Source organism: Eretmochelys imbricata, chromosome 7, assembly GCF_965152235.1.
Source record: "Eretmochelys imbricata isolate rEreImb1 chromosome 7, rEreImb1.hap1, whole genome shotgun sequence".
NCBI classification, from domain to species: Eukaryota; Metazoa; Chordata; order Testudines; family Cheloniidae; genus Eretmochelys; species Eretmochelys imbricata.
The window spans coordinates 116,878,519-116,892,782 of NC_135578.1; the positions used below are offsets into that span (position 1 = coordinate 116,878,519).

Genomic DNA, 14,264 nt, shown 5'->3' on the forward strand with positions numbered 1-14,264 from the left:
TGCCAAAATAGATGAGAGGGGAAGCACATTTAAAAAGGTGGAAAATAGATAGAAGATGCTTCCATCACCAGAGTAGCAACAAGATGGACACCTGAAGGCAAGCGAAAATGAGGCTGCCCGAAAACAACATGGCGAAGAGCTATGGAAGCCGAGCTGAAAAATCTGACACACAGCTGGGGAACCACTGGAAGACTTGCCAGAAACAGACAGGAGTGGAGGAGCTTCGTTACTGCCCTAAACGCCAGAGGCTTAATAGGAACATCATGATGATGATGATGAAATAAATTACAATGATTTGGACATGGATATGTGCATATTTATTTGTTTTTCTTAAAGTTACTTAAGTATTTTAGGAAAAATTGTCAGAGCAGCCACCAGCTAGAGATGGTGGCCGCATTCTGAGGCCACCAAAAACATTGTTGTGAGAACCCCTGCTCTAGACATTTTCCAAGTGTAGAGAGGCACAGTGACCTCCCTCCAATCTTGATGGGGAGGAACCACCCCACAGGCCCTGGTGGGTGGAGCCAAGACAGTCCTGCCCACTGCAACAGAAGCCAAGGGGCCAGACAGGAAGTTTATGAGGCGGGCCCTCCAGCTCAGTTGGGCTGGAGCCAGGGAAGGAGGCAGACATCTCTGTGGAACTCCAGACCAGGGACCGAGCTGTGCAGCGCCATGCCCTTGAGGAGACCTAGTGCAGAATGGAGTTGCTGGGACTTCCGTCAACCGTTTACTCTGAGAAGTCTGAGGCCCCCAAAACTATGGAGCCACGCCAAGGAAGTGGGGTAGGAAGTGGCCCAGGGAACCAGTCATTAGTCCGGTGATGTTGCTGGGAAACGAGTCAACATGTTTCAATGGCTTCCCCCCCGACTCAGTGGCGGGAGCACCCTGAGCACCCACCACTGTTAGGGCCTTGGACTGGGACCCGGTAGAATAAGGTGGGCCTGGGCCCCCCTACTGCCAACCCCATCCCTGGGTCTTGTCTGGTCACCCTAGGCTGGAAGACTTATGCCTTTTTTGTGGCTTGTTGCTCTATCCCACCCAGAGGGTCCAAGCCCCAGAGTGTGTTTGCTGTCTGATCCAGCCTGAAGTCTGCAGCTAAAGATTGCTCGTTGCTTTGCCCCACCCAGAGGGTCAGAGCCCCTAGACTGTCAACTGCTGTCTGCCCAAGCCAGAGACTGGACAATAGACTGTGTGCTGCTCTGTCCGTCCTGAGGGCCAGAGCCAATGCCTGCTAATTGACTGCTTGCTATCTGACATGGTGAGGCAGAGCGGCCTCCCTCTGAGTCTGACTGAGAGGGATGACCACTGAACCACTACACTGAGCAGAATTATAATGATTTTCAAAAGTAATTCCCCACCCATTAACCCCATGTGAATGTGACTACAGGACCAGGATTTACAGAATTATTCACAATCTCCAGGTAACAAAATGCACGCACAGATTCAAAGCCCAGTCCTGGTTCCAGGGGAGGCAATGCCATGAGTGACTTCCCCAAATCCACATAAAGTTAACGGCACAGGAGAGTTAGAACCTGAGTCCCAGCTCTGTGGTCAATTCACTAGACCATGCTATTATTATTATTTATTACTTGTACTGCAGTAGGCCTAGGGGCCTCAGCCACGGACCAGTACACTATACAGACAACAAAAAGATGGTCCCTCTCCCACAGAGCTACCCTGAGAGCTCTTTACAATCTATGAAGATGAATCCTAGTTGTTTTAGGACACTGACATTCAGGATGGACTTCAGACAATGTTAGAAAAAGTGGCATTAATATGGTTAGCTATGAAGATTATACAAGCCTGTTCTAAGACTCAGCTTTGAGCAGAGAGTGAATTGACCAAGAGGATTTACCATAACAGAAAGACGGCCCAAAACAGTACATAAGTGACCGACCTTTTCCATGTTGTACGCAGTGCTGTTGTAGCCGGGTCAGTCCCTGGATATTAGAGACCAGGTGGGTGAGGTAATATCTTTTATTGGACCAACTTCTTCTGTTGGTGAGAGGCGCAAGCTTTGGCACTTATTCTGACCTGAAGAAGAGTTCTGTGTACGCTCAAAAGCTTGTCTTTCTCCAAGAGAAGCTGGTCCAATAAAAGATATTACCTCTCCCACTTTGTCTCTCTAGACATTTCCCAAACAGAAATAGAACAATTTTCAAAACTAATTCCCCACCCATTAACCCCAAAACAGCATCTCCTTGTCAGTGGCAAAACAAAAAAAATTCTGATCCTCGATTGTGATTTATCTTACTGTTTCTTGCCCATTCCTAAACAGGTTCCATCTAAAAGTGATATATTTCTGTTGGGCTGTCAGCTCGATTCACCAGCTGTAAAGAAAATTTCATTTTAAAAAGGTGCTCATTCGAAAGGGCCATTTGTACTGTCGTCTCCTTTAAAGCCAACACATGTGATTTAGCACAAAGTGAGAACTCGTTAGCTTAGCCATGCATGCTCGGTGAGGTCGCAGAGCAGACAATGAGTGCAGATGGTAGGGGGCTGCAGATGTATTGGGATCCACAGCTGAAATGCACTGCACTGTGTCTGCAAGTGCTTGTGATACTCACACAAACTCAGCAGGGTCAAGGGAGAGCTCAGACAAGATTATTGTCATGCAGATTAAAGGTGCTGATCCCCTTTGTAAAACAGACTGGTTTCTCGGGCCAAATTTTATATCTTTTATTAGCCTGCTTTGCATGCTGTCTCTTGCTAACATCCAATTTCCCATTTAGCAAGAAGTTATGACTATATACACACAAACACGTGCACAACCCCTCTGCCCCATCCATATACGTGTGTGGGGGGCATATAATATATTGTATGTAATGTAATCATTATGGAATGGGAAATGGTTTTTAAATTATATATAATACAGTATTAATTTACACACGATTTATAATATAAATAATCAAATTAACATTTCCACTTCACCATTCTGAGACAATAACTAGGATTTTGGCAGAATTTAAGAGCCACTGTCTCTCCGGTTTAAGTTATATGGTGGGAAAAAAGACTGAAAGGAAAAGACAAAAACAGTCAGACTTCGTTACTAGCTGTGAATTGCATTTAAATCCAAAAAAGGCTGATGTAGGACAATTGACAAGTACATTTCCCTCCTTCCCACACCCTGTTTCTTTTCTCTGTTTTTTAAAAAAGAAACTGCATTGTGGTACTTGTTGAAATTTTCAGTGAAGATTCAATGAACACAAACATATAGCTGCTCTTTCAATACTAAATGATGTGCATGGTGCTGTGTTGTCCTGATGGCACAGAAATAGTCGACATGCATCCAATGAAGTGAGCTGTAGCTCATGAAAGCTTATGCTCAAATAAATTGGTTAGTCTCTAAGGTGCCAAAAGTACTCCTTTTCTTTCAGCATGCAAAGTTCTGCATGGTTTCCATCCTCATACTGGACAGTCAGCCAGCCTAGGAATTAATGCACATTCAGTACAACTTAAGTAAGCCCCAAGTAGCATCTGACTATCAGAAGCCACTTGAGTAAACATAGGTTAGCTTCTCAAATTACCCCAACGCAGGAAGAACAAAGTCTCTCAAGTTGCTCTTTTCAGGTAAAGTCAGGATGTAACCAGATTCATCAAATCCAGGAAGGATCAACTAGTCTAGATGAAGGAGAATGAAATTATTTTGAGAATATACCAGAAGAGAGAAGAGTAGAAGGATAGAAATGGTTATTACTCTTACATATTCAGTAACTTTATAATTTCAGATAGTGATTCATAGTTCTGCTGAAGATTCAAAATCAGGCTGGAAATAAGACCTACATTTTTAGCAGCGAGAGTAATTAACTATTGGAACAATTTACCAAGGGTTGTGGTGGATTCTTCATCACTGTCAATTTTTAAATCGAGACTGGATGTTTTTCAAAATATGTGCTCTAGGAATTATTTGTGGGGAGTTCTATGGCCTGTGTTATGCAGGAGGTCAGACTAGATGATCACAATGGTCCCGTCTGGCCTTGGAATCTATGAATCTATTTATCAATGAATTTCATCTGTAAGTATTTGCACAATATTGCCCTACGCTGCTTGAACAAAAAAAAATGATTTGTGCCTCAACTCTAATTTTATTTTACAGCTGAAAAATAAAAAGCAGTCATGGGTAAGAAGACTTTCAGTGTCAGTGGCTTACAACTAAATGTGTAAGACATAATTGTCTATGTGAGAAATTGTTGTATACCCACATACCGAAGAGTAGTTAAGATTTAACTTACAAAATATTTTATTGTACAACAGAAAAGCAGCGTAATTTACTGGGGTTAGAGCTCGGAATTGGGATTTAAAGTTTCTGGGGTTTTTATTCCTAACTTCCCTGTCTTGCTGCTTGAATTTGGGCAAGTCACTTCATTTCTCCATCTCCCAGTTCCCCGCATCCATAAAATGGAGATAATACATGTACCAACTTTTACAAAAGTATTGAGGTCCTTGGGCAAAAGGCTATAAATCGCACACACTGCCAATATGTACGTGTGTGTGTGTGTATATATACACACACACACACACCATGTTATGTGAAAGTGATTCTCACATGAGAAAGTGCAGAGCCATGTGATAAGGGACATTTATTATTTTCCTGGGGTATCACTTGTACTCTGTGCATGATCCTGTCCCTGCATGGATTGCTTCTGACAATCCAAACAGCTACCACTACTGAAAAAAAGTCAACCTGCCACAAATGCATATCTTTATTTCCATCCAAATTACACTACCTGGTGGTACTGGGTGGGCAACAGTCCTTGAAGATTAAGTGCCATGCTAAAAACTCCATGATCCATTTGGGGAACAAACAGGTATCACGGACAAGGAAGTAGAAATCTGTCTGTATTCCTAGCCCTGGCAGATCATGAGATACTGAACATTAAAATCCCAATAATGTGGTTGACAGAAAAGCTGGTTCTAGAGTTTTCTAAAATGTATTAGCTGTAATTTCTCTCCCTCTCAGGTCCATATGGTTGGGTTCATGGTACTAAGGATGCCTGATTTTACAGGTGGAGGAAATACTCATGTAAGGCACCCAAACACCTTTAAATCTACCCTGCAGTGACACCAGGAGAAAAATAAGAAAAAACCCAACTCTGATCTATCTTCAAAAGTCGGTTTCATCTAATATGGGCTTGCAGACAATAAAATGCTTGATCATAATAACATGACTATTGCATAGTCTCTCTACAGGGCAGAGTTAAGGTTGTCTTAGGTGACTTAATTTTTCCCCCCTCATTGACATTTTAATTAATTTTGAATACATTATTAAATGGAAGCAGGGGAACAAAGGGGAGATATCTGCAGGGGTGGGTCCTCTCATCCCCCAACTGATGCTCTCCCCTTGCTCCTGAGGGAGGTATTCACCTTGCTCAGTTGGAGTCCTGCTCCAATGAACCTGATCTGGCCTTTTGGAATGGAACTCCCTTCTGAGCTTTGTCACAAGGAAAAGCTGAAATGGTAGCTTGGGGCTGTGGAACGTTTAAGAGCAGGGACAGTTAGAGGCCAGGTCATCTGCCAGTGAAAACTCTTGACACACATACAGTACTGTCACCCTCTTGATACTTACTCACTTCAGCCAGTAGAACAAGTAACATGCAACTTGGCTGGAGAGGAAGGGCGGTGATTGGTTGAGTGACCTCCCCGGTCACAATGGCCCCCACATTAGAGTGACCTCAGCTGTTGTCCCAGCCCTGTCTAAAGAACTATACAAGAAACTTGGTATTTATTATTAATTATTATTATTATAGTTTAGGGGTGGGATTTAAAAAAATACTTAAGGAAATTAGGAGGACAAGTCCTATTCATTGTCAATGGGGTTTATGGTCCTAAATCCCTTAGAACTTTTGGAAATCTCCCCTATAATAGTAACAGATTCAGCAGCCATGGCAGTGGCAGTTGGCATGGGAATTAAAAGCCCCCCGGCTGCCTTTTACACCCCACTGTGCTAAACATTAACATGCATGACGTTCAAGAGCTAGCCATGGCACTGTTGTCAGTGCTTTAGGCCTTTCTCAGGGGGACAGCAGTGAGAAATGAGGAGCATTATAAACGTAGGCCTGAAAAAAAAAGTCCAGTAGCGCTCATGAGAAGAGCAGAGAGGAGATACCATCCGAGCCAAAGCATCAGACAGACCCGGCATCCAACCTGCAGGATTTTCTTTTGGGCCAGAAAGAGTTTTAAAAAGGAGTTTTTGCTCATTGTTGCTAATGACCACCACGTACATGTGCCTTCACCTGCATCTGGCTGCCACAAAGTAGCATTCTCCTCCCACTCCTCTTCTCTTCATATGCTCAGTCTTTGTTTGAACGTACTGGCTGCACTTTGCTGCAAGGTTAATGTAGACAGCTAGACAACAAGTGATGGGATGTTAGATGGGGTGGGATCTGAGTTACTGCAGAGAATTCTTTCCTCGGTAACTGGCTGGTGAATCTTGCCCACATGCTCAGGGTTCAGCTGATCGCCGTATCTGGGGTTGGGAAGGAATTTTCCTCCAAGGCAGATTGGAAGAGGCCCTGGGGTTTTTTCGCCTTCCTCTGCAGCATGGGGCACGGGTCACTTGCTGGAGGATTCTCTGCACCTTGAAGTCTTTAAACCATGATTTGAGGACTTCAATAGCTCAGACATAGGTGAGAGGTTTATCGCAGGAGTGGGTGGGTGAGCTTCTGTGGCCTGCACTGTGCAGGAGGTCAGACGAGATGATCATAATGGTCCCTTCTGAGCTAAATGTCTATGAGTAAGCCACAGAGCCACTCCTAGAGAACACGGCAGAATGCCACCTGTTCCGTTAGCAATATCCCTCCCCCCCATCCACACACAGGGCCAAAGGTTCTTTGGACATGTTTACTAACGGTCAATTAGCTGGTCTCAATACATTGGAAATAGAAAATCAGTCATCCACAGCAATCACCCTTTCCTTATCCCCAATTGGGGTCAATCACCAGAACTTTAGCTGTGAAACCTGATCCTCATGAGACCTTCAAACAGTAAATGCAACCCAAACTGTTTGTATTTTGCTTATTCTCTTTCAATGACTTCCTATATTTTATGAGAGGGCCCATTGTGAGCCTCTTATGCAGCAAAGGGGTTATGATCTCATATACTAGAAGGACTGGGTGAAAGGCAGTGATCTGCTGTTACAGTGATCTCATTTGTTTGGGAGGCTGAGGGAGCCTATCCTGAGTGTGAGGGATATTGCGAAGTGCATGGATGCAACAGCAGTGGGTTGGTGAGTGCTAGGAGTATCTGCTTTAGTTTGGCCCTTATTACATCAACCATTTCAGTGCATGCTGCATTTTCCACTTTGGAGAGACTCCAGAGGGGTCTGCAAAAATCGGGCATTTAAAGGGAGGTTGTATTCAGCAAGGTGACTGTGTAGAAAAGGCACTTTCTTGGCTCGCCTTGGGTCAGGTGACAAACTAGTTTTTATTCCTCTTGCCCTGGCAGCTACAGGAGAGTGAAACAGGTTCAGTCCTCCCATGCAAAATCAACAGAACTGTGAACAGAGTCCCAACTGCAGAGTATTTACTGCCAGCGATGTAAGGCAGAGTGCCCACAGATGGATTTGCCACTCTCTGGTGGACTTTGCAGCTCTGACTCTTTGCCGTTCCCTTCAGTAAGAGTTCCGGATGCTCAACACATTTGCAAATCCAGCCACCTATTTAGATGTAGCTTTCAAACCTGGATGCCTAAAGCTCTAGGCATCAGAGCTGTGGAGCATCCATAGCTCCCCTGACTTCAGTGGGTTTTGTGATGCTCAGATGTCTGATAATCAGGCCATACGTTAGGCAATCCAGTTTGAACATTCTGGGCTTTAGGAACTGCACTGAGATCAGCAACGCCTTGCTCAAGAGGCCAACAAACAGCCATTGGATGAGATGGGAAAGGCTTTTTGTCACAACCAACTTGATTTACATCGGCTCAGTGTCCAAGAGGGGAAAGGCTCCTAGTTGCATTACCAATACCAGGAGCCATGCAGTCTCCCTAGAGAGATCATCAATATTTATTATTTCCTTGAGAAGCCTAACAAGTCACTGATAATGTATGTGTAGCCCAAGCTGTCTCTTCAGGTGGCTTGTTGCAGGAAACACAACTTGTACTGCTCACAAGCTATTATTTATGTTACAGTAGCACTTAGAGCAGGGGTGGGCAATCTACGGCCTGCAGGCCACATCTGGCCCGCCAGTCAATTTAACACGGCCTTCAAGCTCCCGCTGGGGAGGGGGATCTGGGGCTTGCCCCGCTCCCGCGTTCCAGCCAGGGAGTGGGATTGGGGGTTGCTCCGCATGTGTGTGCCACGGCTCTGTGTGGCTCCCGCAAGCAGCGGCGTGTTCCCCCTCCAACTCCTACATTTAGGGGCAGCCAGGGGGCTCTGTGCACTGCCCCCACTCCAAGTGCCACCCCAGTAGTTCCCGGCCAATGGGAGCTGCAGGGGCAGCGCCTGCGGACAGGGCAGCGCACAGTGTCACCTGGCCGCGCCTCCACGTAGGAGCTGGTGGGCGGACATGCGGCTGCTTCTGGGAGCTGCTTGAGGTAAGCGCTGCCCAGAGCATGCACTCCTGAGCCTCCCCCCAAACCCCTGCCCCAGCCCTGATTCCCCTCCCACCCTCCGAACCCCTTGATCCCAGCCCAGAGCATCCTCTTACACCCCAAACCCCTCATCCCTAGCCCCACCCCAGAGCCCGCACCCCCCAGCCAGAGCCCACACACCCCAACCCCCTGCCCCAGCCCAGAGCCCCCTCCCGCAACCATAACTCCTCATTTCCAGCCCCACCCAAGCCTGAACCCCCAGCCAGAGCCCTCACCTCCCCCCCCCGCAACCACACCCCTCAGTCCCACCCTGGAACAACCTCCTACACCCCAAATCCCTCATCTCCAGTCCTCTCCCCCCCCGCAACCCAACCCCCTGCCCCAGCCCAGAGCCCCCTCCAGTACACTGAACTCCTCATTTCTGGCCCCATCCCAGACGCTACACCCCCAGCCTGAGCCCTCACCCCCTCCTACACCCCAACCCCAATTTCGTGAGCATTCATGGTCCACCATATAATTTCCATACCCAGATGTGACCCTCAGGCCAAAAAGTTTGCCCACTCCTGACCTAGAGGCCTCCATGAAGATCAGGATAGGTGCTTTATAGACATGTAGTAAGAGGCAGCCCCTGCGCTGAATAGTGAACATTCTACATTGACAAGGCAGAGAAAGGGTGAGGGAAAGGAAGCATTATTCACCAATGGCTGGGGCACTGGGCTGGGCCCAGGAGACTTGGTTCTGTTCCTGACTTGGCTACTGAGTAGCTGCGTGACCTGGAGCAAGTTACTTCATTTCCCATCCCACCCACTAGCCTGTCTATTTAGATTGTAAACTCTTTGTGGCAGAGATGGTCTCTTACAGTGCATTCGTACAGCTCCTAGAAAAATAGGGGAATCTTGGTAGGGCCTCTAGATGTAAGTGTAACACAAATATTAATTATTATCCCCATTTTACAGATCAGGCACAGAGATTAAGTTACACTGGTAGCCTATAGCAGACCTGGGAATTTCAAATCAGTTGACCCATCTCCCTTGCATCCCTTTGCTACCTACATCCCTTTGATAAATAACATGCACTTAAAAACTAGGAAGACAATGAAACAATGAAGAGAGTGGGGGTGAATCTCTCCTCACACCCAATCAGTGCCAGCTGTGTGCCAATGCACACCAATAGTTCAAGAGCGGAATATCACATGCCTCACACGCACACAGTTTAGGCCAACAAATCCACTTATTAAGGCCCTTAAGACTTTCAAACAAAAACTCCTGCTGGAGTTTAGCAAAACACTAGCTCAGCAGAGTCCAAGGGCATTTTCATGCCACAATGTTGGTACAGCGGGAGTTTGAGATGTAGGTCAGACTCTGAGGCTTCAAACATGAGTCCAAAGTGAAAGAACTAATCAAGAAACAGCCAGTGAACCTGGAGCTAAATGCTGCTCTCAGTTCCATTGGTGTATAGACAGAGCAACTCCACTGGCTTTAATGGGGTTACTCTAGATTTACAGCACACTGGTGTAAATGAGGGTCAGAATCCAGCCTTAACTGTTCAGCCATTGACTGCACCCAGCATTAGAATCACAAAAAACTGTTCAGAAACTCTGGCAGCATTTTAATGATGAAAAAAATGTAGAGTCTGTTTGAAGAGACACTCGCATGTTAACTGTGAAAACTGTCGGGCCTAGAAGCAACTGGAGTGAAAAGCTTTTGTTTGCATGCCAGCAGCTAATTCAGCCCCTAATTTCTTTCTCTCTCTCTTTTTTTTTTTTATATTGTTACACATAGTTCTCACACAATTAAAAAAGAAAAATGTATTTTTTTCTTAACCTTTTCAGTCTGAGGAGAAGCAAAAATAAATAAATAAAAAGCAGTCCCGAGGCAGCAGCTTTTGCAAAGCCAGCGTCCTGAAGTGCCTTGGCAGACACTGCGTGTGCATGGTTTGCACAGAGAAGGAATATCTGACACACAATGTCACTGAATTACAGTGATGTCATCAGAGCCGACAACACATTTTCCTAGAGTGTAGGCAGGCCTGTGCAGTCTGCCTGCCCTGGTATAATGAGATGGGAGGGTGGGGGTGAGATATAGGGGGGGGTGTATCCAGACAGCTTCACCTGTATGGGATCTGAAAGTGCTTATTCTTCTCCTCTTGTGACAATCCTCGGGGGAAAAAAAAAAAAAGAAAAGAAAAGAAAAAAGATTCAACATTAGCTCAAATGGTCGAGGTTATGATATTCCAGGGTGCATCCAGCCTAGTGAGGGGCTGTCACCATTTGCCCTGCAGCCTGGGGTGCCTCCCAATGCTTTGCTGTGGTAGCTCCCAACCCTGCCTCCTCACAAGTAACCAAACAGCGTTCAGGTTCTACCCTGAGTGTCTGTGTACAGCCACAGCCCTGGTCCAGCAGCTCTGACCCCAGCAGCCTGTCAGCAAACACCAGCCACACTCTGGCTTCTGGCAGCCTTGGTTACTACTTGCACAGTGACCCCAACACATTTCCAGTCCCAGATTTCCCCCCAGAAACATGTGTTCTGCATTGTTCATCTTTCTCCTGGACAGTCCAGATTTATTAGGTCCATTGACCCTCTAAGGGGATCAACATACAACAGTCTGCTACCCTAAATGGAGTTACCCAACCAATCCACAACACTCAGTTTTAATTAAAGAATAAAACAAGTTTATGAAGCTCAAAAGAGAGATTTTAAGTGAGTACCAGTAATGAGGCATTCAAGTCAGAAATAGTTACAAGAGAAATCATAGAATCCTAGGATCAGAAGGGACCTCAAGAGGTCTTCTAGTCCAGTGGTTTTCAAACCGTGGGTCATGGGAATGGAAGGGAGTGGGTTGCAGCAACTCTGGTCAGCACTGCCGACCAGGCCATTAGAAGTCCCGTCGGCAGGGCTGCCCAGCTAAGGCAGGTTAGTCCCTACCAGTTCCGACACTGCACTGCGCCCTGGAAGCATCCAGCAGCAGGTCTGGATCCTAGGTGAGGGGGGCCACAGGGCTCCATGTGCTGCCCCTGCCCCAAGCAGCGGCTCCGCACGGAGGGTGCAGTACTTGCAGGCAAGAGCCACTACTGGGGCAAAGCACGGTCCTAGGACAGGCAGGAAGCCTGCCTCTGCACCACCACTGCGCTGCTGATCAGGAGTCGCCCGAGGTAAGCCTGTGCCCCAAATCCCTACCCCAGCCCTGATCCCCCCTCCCAAATCCAGAGCCCGTTCCTGCACCCCAAACCCCTCATCCCTGGTCCCACCCCAGAGCCTGCACCCCCAGTCCAGAGCCCTGAACCCCTCCAGAACCCCAACCCTCTGCCTGAGCCCCTACCACACCCTAAACCTCTCATCCCCAGCTCCGTTGGGTCACAGGCATCAACAATTTTCTTCAACTGGGTCACCAGAAAAAGTTTGAAAACCACTGATCTAGTCCAGTCCCCTGCACTCACAGCAGGACTAAGTACTATCTATACCACCCTTGACCACATTTGTCTAACCTTCTCTTAAACGTCCCCAATGATGGAGATTCCACAGCCTCCCTAGGCAATTTATTCCAGTGCTTAACTACCCCGACAGGAAGTTTTTCCTAATGTCCAACCTAAACCACCCTTGCCCATTGCTTCTTGTCCGATCCTCAGATGTTTAGGAGAACAATTTTTCTCCCTCCTCCTTGTAACCTCAGTCCCCCCTCAGTCTTCTTTTCTCCAGACTAAACAAACTAGTTTTTTTCAATCTTCCCTCATAGGTCATGTTTTCTAGAACTTTAATCATTTTTGTTGCTCTTCTCTGGACTTTCTCCAATGTATCCACATCTTTCCTGAACTGTGACTCCCAAAACTGGACACAATACTCTAGTTGAGGCCTAATCAGTGTGGGGTAGAGCGGAAGAATTACTTCTTGTGTCTTGCTTACAACTCTCCTGCTAATACAGCCCAGAAGGATGTTCACTTTTTTGCAACATTGTGACACTGCTGACTCATATTTAGCTTGTGATCCACTATAACCCTCAGATCCCTTTCTGCAGTACTCCTTCCTAGGCAGTCATTTCTTTGTTTTTGTGCAACTAATTGTTCTTTCCCAAGTGGAGTACTTCAGATTTGTCCTTATTGAATTTCATCCTATTTACTTCAGATCATTTCTCCAGTTTGTCAAGATTGATTTCAATTTTACTCCTATCCTCCAAAGCACTTGCAGCCCCTCTGAGCTTGGTATCGTCCACAAACTTTATAAGTGTACTCTCTGTGCCATTATCTATAAATAAAGATAAAACGTTTCCTAAACTTAACCTAGACTTGGTTCAAGGTGAAATCCCTTACCACATGTTTTCAGCATGCTGCTGACCAAACTCTGAGGCCAGGATCTGCTTCCAAAGTCCAGCTGCTGTTTCTTTTTTCTTCTTAGGTGAAAAGAAAGAGAGAGAGAGAAGGGTAGGGGAAGATAACTTGGCATGTTTTTGCCCCTCACTTTTATAGTTCAGTCACCCTTTGAAATGCATTTTCCTGAGACTGACCCCTAGATAAAGTTCTTTCCAGCTGAGCAAGGACACAAGGAATCTGGTGGGGGAGAGGTTTATGCTGTCATTTGCTAAGATGCAGACCTGTTTGTTTCTGTCCCGCTTCCTTGCCAAATCATGGCCACGTGTAAGGTGAAGTCCCATCAGCTTTGGCAACATCTGGCTTGGGCACCAACTTTTTGTTTTGAGCAACTGATTTACTCATTCCCCAAACTTGTCCGGTAAACACACCTCAGTCACGATTTCAGCTTATATTCATCACTTTACCTATCGTGTTGCTGCATACATTTCACCATGATATTATTACTAGCAAGTTATGAGTTTTCCAATTATACCTGACAAGGCATATTTTGTACAAAGATTAATACAATAGTGGGTAGGGTGTGAATACAGGGGTGCACTCTGCCACAGAGGCACAAAGGCGTATTTACTCCATCAAGCTGAAACTCACGAGTTCTCTTCCTCAAGCAGCAAGTGGGCAGATTAGCCAATGACTATGGTGTCTGCATGCAACCATGAATTAGATGCATGAATAGGCATTGGCTCTTCTCCAGCTGATGCTTCCACTACCACTGACAGCAGGTATTGTGTCCAGCTGTGCAGATTCAGTACTGGGCAACTGATGGCTCACTGGATGAAATGACTGAGCTGTGGCAGGCTGAAGGGAGGAAATCTATGGGCTCAAAATCTCATATAAGCTACCTCCCCCAGGAATGATTTCACCTTTCTACTGAGATGAACCACTGGCTAAAATGGGGACTGTGTAATGCCCTTGTCCTTGGGGCTGGAGCATTAAGGTAAAGCTTTGAGGAACAGCCACATCAGAAAGTATGAGCTCTCTCACCAAAAGTTTAAGAAGTTTCATTTTTTCCCCCCATTTGAGAAGCTGCCAAGTCAACACCACTAGAGCTTTGGGACTTTAATTTATCCACAGTACATCTATGGAGTGGGCAGCTTCCCCATTGCTAATGTATGCCACATTCCTGACCTGGAAAACCTTGGTACATTCATTCCTTGGCATTTCTGCTGAAACTGGCAACCAACTATCCATCAAAGACAAAGGAGCTGGTTTTTTGATGTGGGTAGATTATCCACTAGGAACTGAAGCCATCAGCTCATTTAATGTAGTTCATGGTCACAGATTTCAATCACTACTAACCTGAGCTGGATTCGAAACTGGAAACGGGGAAACGAAAGACTCCATACTGTGTTATCAATCCTTTGGTCCATCTCATCCC

The 14,264-nt window shown here is 46.1% G+C and overlaps 1 long non-coding RNA gene across 1 annotated transcript; it reads right to left on the minus strand.

The window, feature by feature from the left end:
• Window positions 1–3,544: 3,544 nt before the first annotated feature.
• LOC144268373 (uncharacterized) lies at window positions 3,545–14,264 on the minus strand. The gene is made up of 3 exons (XR_013346736.1): window positions 14,186–14,264; window positions 12,830–12,906; window positions 3,545–3,621 (listed from the first exon to the last, which is right to left on the minus strand). It is a non-coding gene; the product is annotated as an uncharacterized LOC144268373 (long non-coding RNA).